The sequence below is a fragment of the Podarcis vaucheri genome, assembly GCF_965113315.1.
Source record: "Podarcis vaucheri genome assembly, chromosome: 8".
Taxonomy (NCBI): Eukaryota; Metazoa; Chordata; class Lepidosauria; order Squamata; family Lacertidae; genus Podarcis; species Podarcis vaucheri.
The window spans coordinates 15,583,967-15,599,462 of NC_138766.1; the positions used below are offsets into that span (position 1 = coordinate 15,583,967).

At 42.0% G+C, this 15,496-nt stretch overlaps 1 long non-coding RNA gene across 1 annotated transcript; it reads left to right on the forward strand.

The window, feature by feature from the left end:
* The first annotated feature begins 6,801 nt into the window (after positions 1-6,801).
* LOC309538940 lies at positions 6,802-12,895 on the forward strand. Its single transcript, XR_014222529.1, has 3 exons — positions 6,802-6,867; positions 10,261-10,354; positions 12,454-12,895. It is a non-coding gene; the product is annotated as an uncharacterized lncRNA (long non-coding RNA).
* The last annotated feature ends 2,601 nt before the right edge of the window (positions 12,896-15,496 follow it).

The following is a 15,496-nucleotide window of genomic DNA, read 5'->3' on the forward strand; positions in this document are numbered from 1 at the left end:
TAATAATAATAATAATAATAATAATAATAATCCTTGTAAAATGCTTTTGAGTGGCCAATTTTGCTTTTAGATTTAGCAGGGCATGTCAAGATTCAGGAGTAGTCAGCTGTATAATTGGATAGCAAGGGCTCTTTGGCTCTGGGGAACTTTGGGAGGAAGAGTTTGGAGACAGGATGAGTAAATAATTGGGGTGAACAACAAAGGGTTAATAATAATAATAATAATAATAATAATAATAATAATAATAATAATAATAATTTATTTATACCCCGCCCATCTGGCTGAGTTTTGCCAGCCACTCTGGGCGGCTTCCAATCAAGTGTTAAAAACAGTACAGCCTTAAATATTAAAAACTTCCCTAAACAGGGCTGCCTTCAGATGTCTTTTAAAGATAAGATAGCTGCTTATTTCCTTCACATCTGGAGGGAGGGCATTCCACAGGGTGGGCACCACAACCGAGAAGGCCCTCTGTCTGGTTCCCTGTAACCTCACTACCTCGCAATGAGGGAACCGCCAGAAGGCCCTTGGTGCTGGATCTCAGTGTCCGGGCTGAGCGATGGGGGTGGAGACGCTCCTTCAGGTATACAGGACTGAGGCCGTTTAGGGCTTTAAAGGTCAGCACCAACACTTTGAATTGTGCTCGGAAACGTACTGGAAGCCAACGCAGATCTCTCAGGACTGGTGTTATGTGGTCCCGGCGGCCACTCCCAGTCACCAGTCTAGCCGCCGCATTCTGGATTAATTGCAGTTTCCGGGTCACCTTCAAAGGTAGCCCCACATAGAGCGCATTGCAGGAGTCCAAGCGGGAGATAACTAGAGCATGCACCACTCTGGCAAGACAGTCAGCAGGTAGGTAGGGTCTCAGCCTGCATACCAGATGAAGCGGGTAGACAGCCGCCCTGGACACAGAATTAACCTGCACCTCCATGGACAGCTGTAAGTCCAAAATGACTCCCAGGTTGCACACCTGGTCCTTCAAGGGCACAGGTACCCCATTCAGGACCAGAGAGTCCCCCACACCCGACCGCCCCCTGTCCCCCCAAAACAGTGCTTCTGTCTTGTCAGGATTCACTCTCAATCTGTTAGCCGCCATCCATCCTCCAACCGCCTCCAGGCACTCACACAGGACCTTCACCGCCTTCACTGGTTCTGATTTAAAAGAGAGGTAGAGCTGGGTATCATCTGTATACTGATGAACACCCAGCCCAAACCCCCTGATGATCTCTCCCAGCGGCTTCATATAGATATTAAAAAGCAATTGATTTTACTGGGGGGGGGTCTTGGCACAATGCTAGAAAAAGGGAGGTGCAATAATTCTGCTCTTTATTGTGTATTCATTTTTGCAAGTGAGCTACAGTAAGCAGGACCTTTTCCCATGCATACAATGGCATGTAAAATAATCATGAACCAAAGGGATATCTCAAAGACTCATCTAAATGGATAAGCATATAAGTTTCTTAATTATCAATTTACAATGGGATGGAAGGTTCACAGGCTATGAAGGACTTGCTCACAAATTTAATCACAGATGCACAAATTATTAGAGCTAGGAAGTGGAAACCAGAATATAAAATGGAAGAATAATATAAAGAGGTGTGGGATATAGCTATGAATGATAAATTAACGCATGCCATTAAGGTAAGACAGGGAATATGCAGGAAATGGGTGTATCTTTTATGATTGGTTCTAGCAAACAGCCAATAGGAATTTCAATCGGGCTGATTGGACAGAGGCAGCCAAAGGAGGAGCAAGGGGGCTGGGCTGAGGAAATATAAGTGCTGGCCATCAGGGCTGGAGTGGGCAGAGCTTTGGTATCCATATACCATTGTGTCTCTCATTTATTTGTCTGACAAATAAATTATTATTTTAATTTCTCTATTGCTGCGTTGAATATTTCATTCCAGCTAAGCGTTAACCACAACCAGGAGCAGGGACCAAGCAACAGGAGCTCACCCCATTGTGGGGATTCGAACCACTGACCTTCTGATTGGCAAGTCCTAGGCTCTGTGGTTTAACCCACAGTGCCACCCGCGTCCCTCTTAGAGTGCTTAGTAGCTACCAATTTATTTCTGGGCCCAATTCAAAGTGCTGGCTTTGACCTATAAAGCCTTAAATGGCTCGGAACCACAATACCTCAAGGACTGCCTATTTCCATATGAACCTACTCGGACCCTGAGATCATCTTCTGAGGCCCTCCTTTGTGTGCCTCCTCCTCGAGAGGTCAGGATGGGGTAACACAAGAACGGGGCCTTCTCTGCAGTGGCTCCCCGTCTGTGGAATGCTCTCCCCAGGGAAGTTCACCTGTCGCCTTCATTATGCACATTTAGGCGCCAGGCAAAAACATTCCTTTTTAACCAGGCCTTTGGTTGATCTAATTGACATCCTATGCCCTTTTAATTTTTCTTTTTTGTGAGGAGGAGCTATTGGGTTGTTGTTTTTATTTTGATTGTATATTTTGTGGTTTTATATTCTGATTTTGTTCTGTGAACTGCCCTGAGACCTCCGGGTATAGAGCAGTATATAAATTCAGTAAATGAATCAATAAATAGTGTTACAGTCAATCAGATGATTCCATTCTAGTCATCTTTCCACCTGGTTTTCTGTTCCGACGTTCCCCCACCTCCATGCAGTCAGGAACCTTGATCAAACAGGATCCCCAATTGACTGGAGGGCTTGTGTGTCCAACAGCTAGCAGAGTATTTATTCTTCTCTTAAACTCAAGTCTCACTGCCTTCAGGGATTCACTGCAGTAAGTTGTAAATGATGTATATGATAAAGGGAACCTCTGGTAGATAATAATGAGAGGCAAGGAGAAACTAAGTACCCGCTGTGATATGTGTGTGTGTGTGTGTGTGTGTATGTATGGATTTATAATGTTATGAATGAAATGAAACCTCTCCAAAAAAGAGAATTTAATAAGTAAATGGCAAAAAGACTTAAAGCAACTAATAACCGAAGAATACCGGGATAAATCACTTGCCGTAATGGAATCGTCAATAATAAATATGAAATATGAATCGCAGGACTGTTTTACATTTAGGTTTTATTAACAGAACAAGTGTCTAAACAGATTTGATAAAAGAGGCTGGCAATTCATGAATCACTATTTCATTATTTCCCAGCACTGCCCTTGGAATTCTTTAGACAAAAAAATATCAAATTACCGGAACCTCTCATCTGTTACTAGGAGTCCATAAACAGTACTTGCCGAAAGTGTGGTGGCATAAATATTTTCACCATCCCTTCTGTTTTTTTATTTATTTGTAAGGTGTCTACTTCGATTTCCAAATTTCTGACGTCTTTGGCAGAGAACCATTCCGCTATGGGGGGAAAATGCTTTAATTTTTAAATGAAGGGATAACTACAGGCATAGATTTCTCTCTCCCTCTTTCATAAAGGCTTCTGTTGTAAAAGGGCCTATAAAAGATTTCAGGGCAGTTTCTCTGTTGGTATGTAAAAGCCAGAGTGATTTTAATAACTAATCCACTTTAACAATTAATCTATTATAGAGGGAGCATTACACATTTTTTTACTTACATGTTACAACAATCTTAGCTATTAAATATATGCAGGCAAATAGCTGAAACATCAAACATTTATTTTTGTTCCCCCTGTTTTGACAATTAGCCAAGACAGCTTTTTCCCACGAGCCCAGCGCACGGACAAAATAGCCAGTATTCTGCTGCAATCTATGAGCCCCAGCACCGTTGTGCAAAGGCTTATTGTGCTTAATAATAATAATAATAATAATAATAATAAATTATTTATACCCCACCCTCCCCAGCCAGAGCTGGGCTCAGGGTGGCTAACAACAGTAAAATTGCAGTAAAAACATAATGGGGGAGGGGGAACCAATTTAAAATACAGGTTAAAATGCCATTTAAAATGCAGCCTCATCAAAAACATAAGGGGAGGGAAACATATGGGAAACATAAGGGTTTCTTAGACACAGAACAAGGCTAATCTGGAAAACTAGCACAATATTCCCCACCGCTGAATGTATCCTGATTGTTTGTAGACAAGGAAGCAACATCATATCCCCTAGCTGCACCTTCATGTACCTTCAGTAAAATGTCAGAAAGACCCTATGCAGATGCCATCTATAAATGTGCATAAGCTCTGTTTGTAGGATGAAGTATATGTGGGTTCAAGCAATACCCAAGGCAGGGAATCAGTTTACAGGCTATATTGAAGCATCAGGAACAGAACAACAACTGCTGATATGTATTTCTGAAGACCTGGGCCACTCCCACTCTCAACATAATTGGTTGTCTAAATCCACAAGCTGTGAATCGTAACCCGGAGCTTAAGAGCCCATGCCAGTAGCCCAAACCCTGACAATGCTACGTTTTTGGATATCATGTATCGAATCAGGGCTCGGATTCCTAGTCCAGGCTCAAGCTCAGAGCAGAGGACACATAATGAACATACATAACACAGTATCATGGAGACAGTTGTTTATATGTCAGGATGCTTTCAGCGGCTCCCAGCTGGTTGCCCAGGAAAGTATAAAGACAAGGAAAAGTTACTTACAGTCCTTTTCTATTTCAGTCTTTACAGGGAGAGGATATAGAACTCAGCCTCTTGGATAAACACACACTCCGCTAACCCAGAAATAATACCTCGGGTTAAGAACTTTGCTTCAGGATGAGAACAGAAATCGCACTCTGGCGGCGCGGCGGCAGCAGGAGACCTCATTAGCTAAAGTGGTGCTTCAGGTTAAGAAAAGTTTCAGGTTAAGAACGGACCTCTGGAATGAATTAAGTACTTAACCCGAGGTACCACTATATATGTGTGTGTGTGTGTGTGTGTGTGTGTGTGTGTGTATTTCTGTTTTACAATTTAGAATATTCATTTAAACAACCTTAAAATATCAAAAACTTCCTTTCTTCTCTTTCCATGGTTCATTTTGCATAACACTGTGTATATTTTATATAAACTAAACCATTCATTATCCCATTATTACATCCACCAAAACTTATTGACGCTGTTGAATTTATCTTAATGCTGCCAACGTTTTCAAGTGTACACAGTTCCCCCCCATATATTCAACAAACATTTTCCAATCTTCTTTAATGCTCTTCTTGTCCTCTTATTCTGCGTGTTAGGTCCGCAAGCTGTGCATATTCCATCAGTTTAAGTTGCCATTCTTCTTTAGTTCGGACCTCGCTCGTTTTCCATTTTGGGGCTAACAAAACACAGGCCACAGAAGAGGCATACATAAATAACCGTTTTTTGACACCTGGGAATTTCCACCTCATTCATCTTTCTCATCACCTCCTCTACTGGTCCTGCTATGTGTCCTCTGTCTTTGAGCTCTTCGCTCTCCTACTTTTAAGGTTTGCCGGGTTCTGGGAGATGGAGGGTCTGGAATGCTTTCTAGTGTCAACGTGTCAGCCGGGTGTTGTCCTGACTCTCCCATGATTTCCCAATTCCTCCCCCATCTGCTTCTGAACTACTACCTCCCTAAAACCCTGTTGCAAATCTAAACTATCTTCCTTTTCCTCCCCCCTGGAAGGGTCAGGATGGGGATGGGGTCTCCACCATTCCTCCTCTGCCCAGTCTCTGACAATTAGTATTCTTTAACAGTGGAAGCAGGTTTCCAGATTATACACAGCTCTTATTCAGGCTTTGATTATGAGAGCAACCCCCCCCCCCATCCAATAGTCTAGATAGAAACAACTGGGTAGTCAGGCTGATGGTTACTTGGCTGCAGAAGTTTACTGGCCATTGCTGTTGGCCTGGAGATACTCTAGGAGGTTGAATGCAAACATGCCATTCTGATGTCATGTGTGATGTCATAAAGGGGATATGCTTTAAGTTTTTGTAAAGCCAGAAACAGTTAACAGTCAGACTGCATCTCAGCCCTGTCAAGATGGAACTCCATAATAGGTGATGAATAGTTTCATTTGGGGGATATATTAACTTTTACTATTGGGGAAAAGTTTTAGATTGGTTTGCCAGCTTGTGCCCCATCAAGTTGAGGCCAATAGATATACATTCACAGCCCTGTACCCATCAAATAATCAACTATATGTGTGACTGTGGGACTGATTCATACAACCACATTTCCTTTCTCCACTCTATAGCAGCTTTTTCTCTGTATTTGAAAAAATAACGAAGGAGAAGATAAGGAACCAGGAATAAGATTTGGATGAGTATGGTGAGGATCTAAGCTTTACAAGTGAGGGGGCTAGGAAGATGGCTTTGTGGCCCAGCATAGGAATGATGTGTGCTTCATATTATTGAATTCCTGTTCCACAAAGAAGACGTGTTTGAACTCTTTGCTCTCCTACTTTTATGGCTTGCCAGGTTCTGGGAGATGGAGGGTCTGGAATGCTTTCTAGTGACAATGTGTCACCAGCTGCTGCTCCTGCTCTGCCTAATCTTCCTCTCCCATTATTCCCCAATCCCCCCCATCTGCCTCTGAACTACTACCTCCCTCAACCTCCTGTCGCAAATCTAAACTTTCTTCCTTTTCCTCCTCCCTGGAAGGGTCAGGATGGGGAGGGGGTCTCCACCATTCCTCCTCTGCCTAGTCTGTGACAATTAGTTTTCTTTAACAGTGGAGGCAGGTTTTCAGATTATACACAGCTCTTCTTCAGGCTTTGATTATGAGAGCAAAAAATAAACATCAAATAGTCTAGACAGAAACAACTGAGTAGGCAGGCTGATGGTTACTTGGTTGCAGAAGTTTACTGGCCGTTGCTGTTGGCATGGAGATAGTCTAGGAGGTTGAATGCAAACATGGCATTCTGATGCCATGTGTGATGTCACAAAGAGGATCTGCTTTAAGTCTTGGTAAAGCCAGAAACAGTTAACAGTCAGACTGCATCTCAGCCCTGTCAAGATGGATCTCCATAATAGGTGATGAATAGTTTTATTTGGGGGACATATTAACTTATACCATTGGGAAAAATTTTAGATTGGTTTGCCAGTTTGTTACCCATCAAGTAGAGACATAACCTTGCCAACAAAGGTCCGTATAGTAAAAGCTATGGTTTTCCCAGTAGTGATGTATGGAAGTGAGAGCTGGACCATAAAGAAGGCTGATCGCCGAAGAATTGATGCTTTTGAATTATGGTGCTTGAGAGTCCCATGGACTGCAAAAAGAATAAACCTATCCATTCTTAAGGAAATCAGCCCTGAGTGCTCACTGGAAGGGCATATCCTGAAGCTGAGGTCCAATTCTTTGGCCACCTCATGAGAAGAGAAGACTCCCTGGAAAAGACCCTGATGTTGGGAAAGATGGAGGGCACTAGGAGAAGGCGACGACAGAGGACGAGATGGTTGGATAGTGTTCTCGAAGCTACCAGCATGAGTTTGACCAAACTGCGGGAGGCAGTGGAAGACAGAAGTGCGTGGCGTGCTCTGGTCCAGGGGGTCATGAAGAGTCGGACACGACTAAACAACTAAACAACAACAAAAACCCATCAAATTGAGGCCGATAGGTATACATTCGCAGCCCTGTATCCATCAAATAATCAACTTTATGTGTGACTTTGGGATGGATTCATACAGTCACATTTCCTTTCTCAAGAAAGGTTGGAAGGTAGGTAATTTGAATGGCTATTGCTCTCTGCTCCCTGCTGTCAGGATGCTGTCCATGGCTCCTGGCTGGTTGCCCAGAATAGTATAAAGGCAAGGAAAAGTTTCATACAGTCTTTTTTTATTTCAAACTTTACAGAGAGAGGCTATAGAACCCAGCCTCTTGGATAATGGTGTTGTCCTGAGTGAAGCTCCACCACCTGTCTCTCCCACTTCTTCATTCATCAACCTCATCCCTTCATCTACAGGGGCCATAGCTGTCAACATTTCCTTTTTCTTGCAAGGAATCCTATTCAGAATAAGGGAATTTCCCTTAAAAAAAAGGGAAACGTTGATAGCTATGACAGGTGCCACTAAGTGCCCTCTGACTTCGAGCTCTTTGCTCTCCTCATTTTAAGGCTTGCCGGGTTCTGGGAGATGGTGTGTCTGGAATGCTCTCCCATAATTTCCCAACTTTCCCCCTCATCTGCCTCTGAGCTGTGACCTCCCTCAAACCCCTGTTGTGAATCTATACTGTCTTCCTCTTCCTCCTCCCTGGAAGGGTCAGGATGGGGAGGCAGTCTCCACCATCCCATTCCCTGTCACTATGATTTTGCAGAGAGGAGGCAGCTCTGTCACACATCTTGCTATGGTGACAGTTATGCACTCAAGTCTATGCTTTGTTGTTGTTTAGTCGTTTAGTCGTGTCTGACTCTTCATGACCCCATGGACCAGAGCACGCCAGGCATTCCTGTCTACCACTGCCTCCCGCAATTTTGACAGACTCATGTTTGTAGCTTTGATAACACTGTCCAACCATCTTGTCCTCTGTCGTCCCCTTCTCCTTGTGCCCTCCATCTTTCCCAACATCAGGGTCTTTTCCAGGAAGTCTTCTCTTCTCATGAGGTGGCCAAAGTATTGGAGCCTCAGCTTCAGGATCTGTCCTTCCAGTGAGCACTCAGGGCTGATTTCCTTCAGAATGGATACGTTTGATCTTCTTGCAGTCCATGGGACTCCCAAGAGTCTCCTCCAGCACCATAATTCAAAAGCATCAATTCTTCGGCGATCAGCCTTCTTGATGGTCCAGCTCTCTGGTGCATTTTTGATTGAAAACTATGCTGCTGTAAGTGGGGAATCATGAATGTTCACAGTGTATTGGGGCAGGAGAAAGTGGGAACAGATGTTAGAATTAAGAGGAAGTGGGGACAGGTGTGAAGAGTGGGACGCTAGTGCTACAATTTGATGGAAGAAGTGTGATCTTAGAAATGCATGAATCGGCTCTCCAGGATATGCCAAATATCAGATTGCCATGTGGTGGGTCGTGTTCTGCAAAAATACTCATCACTGAAAAAGAGAAGGGAAAGTCATCATGAATGAATGGGAAAGTAAGGTCTGAGCCTGAAAACCACAAATACAGTTAATAACAGCCATGGGGGGATGGGGAATCCAAGATAAAAAAATGAGAGCAGCTGCACGGTAGATATGGTTCCCAATTTGTTTTAAGGAAACTCATTATGAAGGAACATGGTTAATGTTTCTTGATTAAAAACTGGGATAACCTTTCCAACTAAGCTTAGGTGAGGCTGAGAACAGATCTATTTCAAATTACGATTTAAAAAAGAACTGTTAGTGTTGGATTGTTTGGGACACTGCCAATCAAGTTAATTTATTGCTCTGGTAAGAGTGGACATCCTTTCATGTCTCAAGCAGCTTCTATATATGTATGTGTTGCCACTGTCAAATTTATCAGAACCATCTTCATAGCATAAGGGATAACATTAACAGGAGACTTTATCTCTCAGGAGAGCTTCTGCAGACTGCAGCGATAACAAGCAACATGTCAAGTGCAGATAACATTTCCTTTTCAGGACTGCTTTATTTTCTCTCTTGAGATTCCCAACTTTGTAAATCTGTTCACAGTTGCGTCCACTCATAACAATGTGTTTGTATAATCAAAGGTGACTTAAGCTCTGACCTTCAGCTATATATAACACATCACAGCATGGGTGAAGTTTCACACTGCATATTCCAGTTCGACAACAAGCCCTTTCCATCATTCTCCTCATCCTGTGAGGGGGCAGAGAGGGTTCTCTGGCTCCACCCCCTCTTGTTTATTTATTTATTGAATTTATATTGCATATATATATAAAATATTTATGTTGCCTCACCACCACCACTCCTGCCACCCTTCATGCGTTGACAGCTGAACATCCGCAGCATTACTGTATTTCTGTTGACTTCTCACATGATTTCATTCCCCAGGGTCTAAATCACACTGGGAGTTTACATGAGTGAAAAAGGCTCTCAACTTCAGAAGCTATCCCTTTCACCCATGGAAGGTAACAGCAATTGTGACAGGAGGTACACAGGGTCTTTGCTGCATCATTTGATGGATTAGAACACCTTCAATAGTGACAGAGAGGGGGTTTTTTCGTTTTGTTTTTTAAAGGGTCTCCAGATTCTCTAATGTGCTGATTTTTAAATGTATAAACACAAGGAGACGCTTGCCAGTAGGGTAACCAAGAAGGAAAACAGGCAGGCAATATTCTACCCAATCAAAGTGTGATGAAGCCTAAATGGTTTAATTATTAGCATGTGTGGCAGGGGAGCTACTAAATCGATGTTTGAGGTCGGTAATGACCTGGATGAGGGCCAATGAAACAAAACTCTGTCTAAATAAATTGGCAGGTTCTGTTGGTAGGTGATTTGTCTGACCAATGAGATGGTGTTCAGTCTGTTGCAGATCACTCCCTCCAAAGGACCAGGTTCATTGTTTGGGGTGATGACAGAGCCAACATTTTCACTGGATATCCAAGCGGCGTCTATGGTATGTAACACCTTTCAGCAGCTAAGACTATTGGACCAGCTGTGCCTTCTTATTCACATTCTGGTAACTCCTAAGATGACTGCTGCCATGCCTTGCACATGGGACTACCCTTGAAGACTTCTTGGAGGCTTTCATTAGCACAAAATGCACCTGCCAGGCTACTAATGGAGACTGGCAATGGCGAACATATTTTCCCAGTGCTTAAACAACTACACTGCCAATCCTCTTTCAGGAATAATTCAGACTGCAGGTCATAGGGCTAAATGGCTATTTGAAGGATGCTTTTTACTATATAAACACACCTGGTTCCTTCTCTGCCCTGCTTGTAATCTGCATTTAGGCAGCTGTGCACATGGGATATGCCCAGAGGATGGATAACTGCGACCACAGGGGCTATTAATATAGGAGAGAATCTGGAAGCAATGTGGTTGTATATTCTAGCCAATGTAATTTTTGGCTCATGAGGTATGAAATACTAAATTGTGATTTAGCATGTTAGTTCAGCCCCTAGTGTTTTTTATATAATATTTTTTATTAATTTTAACATATAAATTATAAAATGTTCCACAAAACTTATCACTTATACAATCTTTCTAGACTTCCATCAGCACCTCTGATGATCCACCGTTTTAACCACTTCTTATGCATTTCTTAATTTTATATTGCCTTTACATCTCTTAACAAATCATCGTCCCCTTGTCCATTTTTACAATACTTCTAATAATACTCCTCACAAAACTTCTTGCAACCCTACAAACGTTGTCTGTTCTTCACAATTACTGTACTTTTCAAATAGTCTGTAAATTTACTCCAGTCTTCTGTGAATTTCTAGTCTCGCCGGTTTCGAATCCTTCCTGTTAGTTTATCTAATTCTGCATAGTCCATTAACTTCATCCCACATTTTTCAGTCATCGGTAACTCTTCTTGCTTCCATTTTTGGGCCAATAATATTCTTGTTGCTGTTATTGCATATAAAAAGAGCTTACATTCCTTTCTATTTATGTCACTCCCCACAATGTCCAATAAAAATGCTTCTGGTTTCTTTATAAATGTATATTTCAACATTTTTTTCAACTCATTATATATCATCCCCCAGAAGCATTTCACCTTTTTACATTCCCACCACATGTGATAAAATGTTCCCTCTTTTTCTTTACATTTCCAACATTTATTACTGACTTTATACATTTTCGCTAACTTGACAGGTGTAATATACCAGTTCAGCCCCTAGTGTTAGCACACATTGTCCTCATTTAAAGAAGGGTTCAGAGTGGCTAATTGTGCATCATTCAGCCTGGGAGGTGAGCTGTTGTTATTTTTAAAATTTGCTTCAGCTTTGCTCTTGCTTATCAAATTTCCCCCTACAAAGTGGTGATGAGCATACTATTCTTCATCTAGCTGCTCATGCAAATTGTCGTCGGGCTTGCCATTTGTCTTCCAATTCCCAATGCAAACAGCTGCTCCACTAGCTATTGCTTCCCTTTCCTTCCCTCTTCTGTTCAATTGGCTTTATTTGATCGCGCCTTACATGAGAAGATGTCATTCTTCTTTTGCCTCTGATATGCACAAACCATTGGAGAACTTACTCCATTATTCAAGGCACATATCCATAGATGCACACATGCCCCCCGCTGCCAACACTCGCCAATGCATGTAACAGTGCATAAATAGAAATTTTCTTTACTACTTTGCTTTCCTGCTGCTGCTTCTTTGCCTGAACTACTGCTATACACTGCGGTGGACATTTAGAGCCACGGTGGAGCAAGAAGGAGCCATTAATTCATTTTCTAGTTGCATTAAATGGGATGGAGTAATTGCAAACTGCCAGGGTAGCTCATAAAATAGAAATGTGTATTCATGACTGAAAACCTGATAAGACAAAACAGGAAAACATATCCCAAATGATAAATGTTATGGGGACAGACTCCAGCTTCCCCTGCTCTACATCTTTATTTTTCAATTATAAGACGTGACAATTGATTACAATGTTATCTAATGGCTCCTTATCATCACCTCTGGAATTTGAAAGGAATAAGAAAAATGCTTTGTCTACTTGTTCTTTAGCTGCAAAGATAAAAGATGTTTTATTTCCTTTATAGGAGCTCATAAAAAAGAGAGGAGATAATTATACCAAATGGTTATGTAAATCCCAAGAGAAAAAGAAAATCGGCTCTTGTGAAGAATTTAAATAAGTTTTTGAATTCATTGGGAGATGCTGAATTTTTCATTTCATTGTTTATCAGTGAGGTTTGTAAAAGTTATCCAACTGGCCTAATGAAATATTAATTTGACTTCCATTACATTAAAGGAGAGAGCCATTTTTATGTTTAAAGAAAACGGAACAAGGAATATATCCTATATCAATGTAAAAAGAAAGTACAACCTAGATAAAATGTGTATAATTGCTCTGATTTTAAACTCTGATTTTTTAGAGTAGCAATTAAATGAAAGCACTTTGGAAACATAGAGGCGCTGCTATTGTTTTAAAGCTGCCTTTATCAGCTTCCTCTTATGATACCATGAAAATAAACTGTAGTGTGTTGGAAAATGGAATGAGTTTTCATAGCTTCTTCTGTAATGGATTCCATTTTCTCTCTCTCATGTTTATGGCCTTCCACTCTGTGGTGCAACATAGACCAGGTGTAGTTAGATTGCTACTTATCCTAAAGAGCCATGGTTTTGAAACTGTGCTCTGCAAAAGCTTATTGGGATTCCTCAATGAGAAAGTCATGATGGTGGGCAAGCTTGCCATGATTGCAGGTCCTACAATATGCTGCCATGGAAGTGGGCAGGTCATGTTCTAGAGCAGACTTCCTCAACTCTGGATCCTCAGATGTTGTTGGGCTGCAACCTTTGGCCAAGCAGATTGTGCATGATGAAGGCTGTATTCCAATAACATATGGAGATCCAAGGTCAGGGAAGGATACGCCTAGAGGGTTCTCTCACTTATGAACATGGAAACAATAGGCTGAATCAACAGATGTCCAGCAGTCTTTGTGAATTTACTGCATATCCTAGTCCATATCCCAGAATAGGGATGCAGGTGGCGCTGTGGTCTAAACCACTGAGCCTCTTGGGCTTACTGATCAGAAGGTTGGCAGTTCGAATCCCCGTAATGGGGTGAGCTCCCATTGCCCTGTCCCAGCTCCTGCCAACCTAGCAGTTTGAAAGCACGCCAGTGCAAGTAGATAAATAGGTATCACTGTGGAGGGAAGGTAAACGGCATTTCTGTGCGCTTTGGCTTCCATCACGGTGTTCTGTTGTGCCAGAAGCAGTTTAGTAATGCTGGCCACATGACCTGGAAACCTGTCTGTGGACAAACACCGGCTCCCTCAGCCTGAAAGCGAGATGAGCGCTGCAACCCCACTGTCGCCTTTGACTGGATATAACTGTCCAGGGGTCCTTTACCTTTTTACCTATATCCCACAATCCCCTACACACTTATAGAGTTCTTTTAATACTATAAAGATCATCTAACACCCTTGCAGAAGTGTTGTCCAGTAATATGAGCATGCAGTCCTATTTTTCTAGAAAAAGAGTTGGTGGAGCTAGCTTATTTTCTTATAATGGCAATGGTACTCACCCGGGAGGTGCCAAAACTGAGTTCCAGCTGAAAAAAAAAGGCAGTGTAGTGTAGTGGTTAAGAGCGGTAGTCTTGTAATCTGGGAACCGGATCTCATAAGCTGGGGAACCGGGTTCGCGTCTCTGCTCCTCCACATGCAGCTGCTGGGTGACCTTGGGCTAGTCACACTTCTCTGAAGTCTCTCAGCCCCACTCACCTCAGAGTGTTTGTTGTGGGGGAGGAAGGGAAAGGAGAATGTTAGCCGCTTTGAGACTCCTGAAGGGGAGTGAAAGGCGGGATATCAAATCCAAACTACTCCTCCTCCTCCTCCTCCTACTCCTCCTCCTCCTCTTCTTCTTCTTCTTCTTCTTCTTCTTCTTCACTGGTTGCAAGAGTTAAAATGGTACCAAAAATGATATGAAAACTGGAGTTTTCTTGTTGTATAAGCTACTATTGAAGATATACACCACATCCGTAAGCTTATAAACAAATCCTTCTGGATAAGGAAATCAAAGCACTGGTGAATTCCACTTGCCCTAGGTGGACGATAATGCAGGTCAGCACCAAAGGTCAAGAATACCCCAAGTGCATTTTCAATGTACTGATTCATTCAGACTCTCACATACCTAAACTGCCAGAATTTGGGTCATAATTGACATAGCAGTGGGGAACTAGCGATTTTTCCATCAGGAATTTTGAAGTAGGAGTTTTTTAATTATAGAATTTGCCCTTTCTCCGTCATCCTCCCATCAAATCAACAGCTCCTGAGGTAATTAATCTGAGATCTTTTGCAAGGGTTGGTGACTCAACATATCAAAACCATACATTTATTTCTGTCTGTTCTGAAAATGTAAACTGTAAATTTGTGGTGGGGAGGGGTCTTTGCTCATACGTGCCTATCTAGAATTCATCCTTGTTGGTAGCACAGACACTTTTGCTCAGCATAGCACAAAACAATCCATCCCTATCTGAAAGGCCAATGAATGGAAAATGGCTGCATGGAAGTGAAGGTGTGATGTTCATAGAAGAAAAAGATACTCTTCCATTGGAAGCGAAGTTCAAGTGAATTGGGCGCTTCCTCCTCAGAAGACGCACAAAAAGTATGAACAAGACTAGCATAATTTCTTTTTTTACTTTTTCTTTTTTATTGTGTGATTTATTGGGCCCAAGTGAAATGGCCAAGGAGTGCTTGCGACAGCAATGCTTCCCCCCTTTCCTTTCTCTCATTTATTTATTTATTCATTTATTTGACAAAGTAATAATCATACATAAATAAGAATAAAAATGTCCACCCTACCACCAAGACCATTCCATTATAGCTATCCAACCTCCCAAATTTTCAACACCTCTTGCGATGGTTTGACCCCTTTCTGTTTTAACAGTACAAATTCTATAAACACCCTCCATATCTCCCCATAATCATTGCTCCCGCATATTCCCTATCTTACCTTAATGGCACATGTTAATTTATCATTAATAGCTATATCCCACACCTCTTTATACCATTCTTCCATTTTATATTCTACTTGCCCCTTCCACTTCCTAGCTATCATAATTCATGCAGCTGTAAATTGATAACC